Source organism: Perca fluviatilis, chromosome 11 (genome assembly GCF_010015445.1).
Source record: "Perca fluviatilis chromosome 11, GENO_Pfluv_1.0, whole genome shotgun sequence".
Taxonomy (NCBI): Eukaryota; Metazoa; Chordata; class Actinopteri; order Perciformes; family Percidae; genus Perca; species Perca fluviatilis.
The window spans coordinates 3,260,475-3,264,349 of NC_053122.1; positions in this window are offsets into that span (position 1 = coordinate 3,260,475).

Below are 3,875 nucleotides of genomic sequence, written 5' to 3' on the forward strand. Positions count from 1 at the left end.
ATATCTGGGATAAAGACCCATTTGAACTCTCTAATCTCTCAATCTGTTCTCATCGTATCTATCATTCTGGGTTTGGGAACTAGTGCTTGTTGTTGTTGGGATCTACTTTTTGTATTTTGATATTTACATTTTAATGTTCTTTTATTCAGCATGTTGGTCAGATTAATGTGTGTTTAAATGTGCACAAGAAATAAACTTTACTTACTGAAAGTTAACATAAGAAACATTTTACAGACCCAGAGATATGTTGCTTATAATAATTAATCAGAAATCCCAATCAGAACAGTTTTATTGCTTATTAATACTGTGTATTATACAGATGATAGATTATAGATATAGACCACGATATAATAACAAGTTTATAACACTGACAACACTGCAAGTTACAACTATTATGAATGCATTAAAGAATTCATATTACTTCATATATAATATACAACATCACATCACATAATTATTAAAATAAAACATCTGGAACACACACACACACACCAGACACACACACACACCCACACACCTGCACACACACACACACACACACACACACACACACACACACACACACACACACACACACACACAAGACCCACACACACACACACACACACACACACACACACACACACACACACACACACACACACACACACACACACATACACACACAAAGTGATATTTAACATAAAAGGTAAAATAATTTGTAATAAAACTCTTTGGTGACAGTAATGTTAAAAAGTGAATTCCCAACATATTAAACTACTAAACCAATGTTTTTTTTTTAATTCAAAACTTATTTGATGTTATTATAATAATAATCATTGGGTATCTATAACTTTAGGTATTTCTGTCTTATTTCCCATCATTTCTATTTGTTGTTTCTGTAATCTCTCTCTCTGAGTTCTAGTTTAAATGTTTTCTCTGCATGAATGTGTCCCATCCCTTGTTTTAAAGCCAGTGTATACCAGGCTGTATTAAAGCCAGTGTATAGCAGGCTGTATTAAAGTCAGTATATACCAGGCTGTATTTAAGCCAGTGTATACCAGGCTGTATTAAAGCCAGTGTATACCAGGCTGTATTAAAGCCAATGATGAAATGATCATATATGCATATTAAGTGTGTGTGTGAGCTGAAAGCTGCGCTCCTCTCCGTGTCCTCAGGTTCACAGCGACTACAGCAGCACTGAGCATCGCACTTTGAAGAAGGTGGAGTAAATCCCAAAGGGCTCCATGTACACTAACACAGTTTTCTCTGTTGACACACACTGATTATCATCATATCGCCCCTGCGTCTTCCACTGAGATATTAGAGATAACCAGGCTCCCATTAGACCTGCGGACTCTGCTCATTCTCTGATCAGACTCTACATAAAATATTCTTCCCTTTGTTCGGTGAGACTTGATAAACCAAGCATGCCTCTTATCCTCTCTCCAATCTTTGCATCTGAGAGTGACTTCTTCCCCCTCTGAGAAGAGCTCTACAGCAGGGGGGCCAAATTTGGGGCACACCAACAGATAATACTCATCCTCTATCATAGAGGCTTCACAGTGGTACCGACCTGAGTGATTTAACATTAGAGATGAAAACACCAGCGAGTAGTTTTGATCTACTGAAGGCACAGTCTGGTTTAGTAGTTCTAGGGCAGTGACGGCATTTATTGTGGTAATAACCTTCAGCCAACGTGGGGGGTGATCATCAGTGGAGTCAGCGACAGTGCACGGCAACGCAGCGGTCTCTCCCACTGAGCGGTAGATTATCTCATCCTGTAGGACCAACCGTACACTGTGACTGCTAATACACTGCTGTTGGTTCATCACCAGACATCTGTACCATGTAAATTTGTTTGCTGTGACGTTAGATACACGGAGAGCTGATGTGTTTGTCACCACGTGGTCTCTTCCTCTAACATTGTCCATCACTGATGTCATATTGTCCCCAAAAACTCTGTTCCATGTTCCATATCTAGAGTGCTCTTTGAGCCACTGGATATCCATATTATCAGCTGCTCCCAGACATGGCAGGTCCATTGTTTCTCCAAGTCTCACTGGGATACCAAGCCAATCTATTGAAGTACAAACAGTAATAGTGATGTTGTTCTCATGCGTCACGTTGCCCTCAGTCCAACACTCCTCTTGGTACCGGCCGGAGTCTGAATGGGTCAGGTCGAGGATGGTGTAAAAAGAAGAATTTACCGTGATGACAAGTCATTGTTTCAGGTCTTCAGGTACTGAGGAGCTGTTGGAACAGAGGTCAGAGGTGTTCCACAGGACAAGCTTCTCCTCACCAACAGATCTGGAGATCAGGCAGGAGGCGGTGTTCTTGGGGAGGTAGAAGATGTGAGAGTCTCTTTCCTGTCGGACGATGATCTGTTCTCCTGCATGGATGTTGTTGATGAGAGGCTGATGTGTCTTCATCAGGAATGTATAAAGTACTAGAGACCCAGACTTGAGTAAAAGTAAAAGCTCTATCAAAAAAGTGAGAAGTTGAAGTGCTCTTTAAGCACAAGCACTAAGTGCAAGTACTAAAGTATTGAAACATTTTTTTACTTAAGTATTGCAAGTAATTTTAATTTTAAAATTGACTACTTAAGTACTGGAAGTAAAAGTAAGGCAGCTTTATTTATATAGGAAATTTCAGCAACAGGGCAATTCAAAGTGTTTTACATGAAACATTAAAGAGCAGTTAGAAAACAATTAAAAACAATATAAAAACATTAATAAACAAATTAAAAACATTAAAGGACAAGAATAAAATTGATAGTGCAGTATAAGAATAAAAGTTACAGTGCAGTATAAGAAATTAAAGTTAATAAAATAGATTATTTAAAGAAAAGCAACATCAAAAAGATAGGTCTTTAGCTTAGATTTAAAAGAATTGAGAGTTGCAGCGGACCTACAGGTTTCTGGGAGTTTGTTCCAAATATGTGGAGCATAAAAATTGAACGCTGCTTCCCCCTGTTTAGTTCTGACTCTGGGGACAACCAGTAGACCTGTCCCAGACCACCTGAGAGGTCTGGGTGGGTCATAATGTAGTAGCAGATCAGAAATGTATTTTGGCCCTAAACCGTTTAGTGATTTATAAACCAGTAAAATAATTTTGAAATCAATTATTTGAGGCACTGGAAGCCAGTGTAGAGACTTCAGTACTGGAGTGATGTACAAGTATTGTGTTATGTAGATATTAGAGAAAACAGGCAAAAGTTTGAATATCATATTGTTAATATTATTTCAAATGTTTAGAGTAAAGGACACTCACAATTCCTTTGACTGTAGCAGTAGTAAGGGGACAGAAAGCCATTATTTCCCAATCTTTTGGGAGGCAGAGTAGGCATTTTATTTTTATTTGAATTGTCTTTCACTCCGACAAATGAAAACATGGAGAGGCCCTGGTATTAAACCATTACTGATGGCTGCATTCAACTTAGGAGAGACCCTGGTATTAAACCATTAATGATGGCTGCATTCTACTTAGGAGAGACCCTGGTATTAAACCATTAATGATGGCTGCATTCCACTTAGGAGAGGTCCTGGTAGTAAACCATTAATGATGGCTGCATTCCACTTAGGAGAGAACCTGGTATTAAACCATTACTGATGGCTGCATTCAACTTAGGAGAGGTCCTGGTATTAAACCATTACTGATGGCTGCATTCAACTTAGGAGAGACCCTGGTATTAAACCATTAATGATGGCTGCATTCTACTTAGGAGAGACCCTGGTATTAAACCATTAATGATGGCTGCATTCCACTTAGGAGAGGTCCTGGTAGTAAACCATTAATGATGGCTGCATTCCACTTAGGAGAGAACCTGGTATTAAACCATTACTGATGGCTGCATTCTACTTAGGAGAGGTCCTGGTATTAAACCATTACTGATG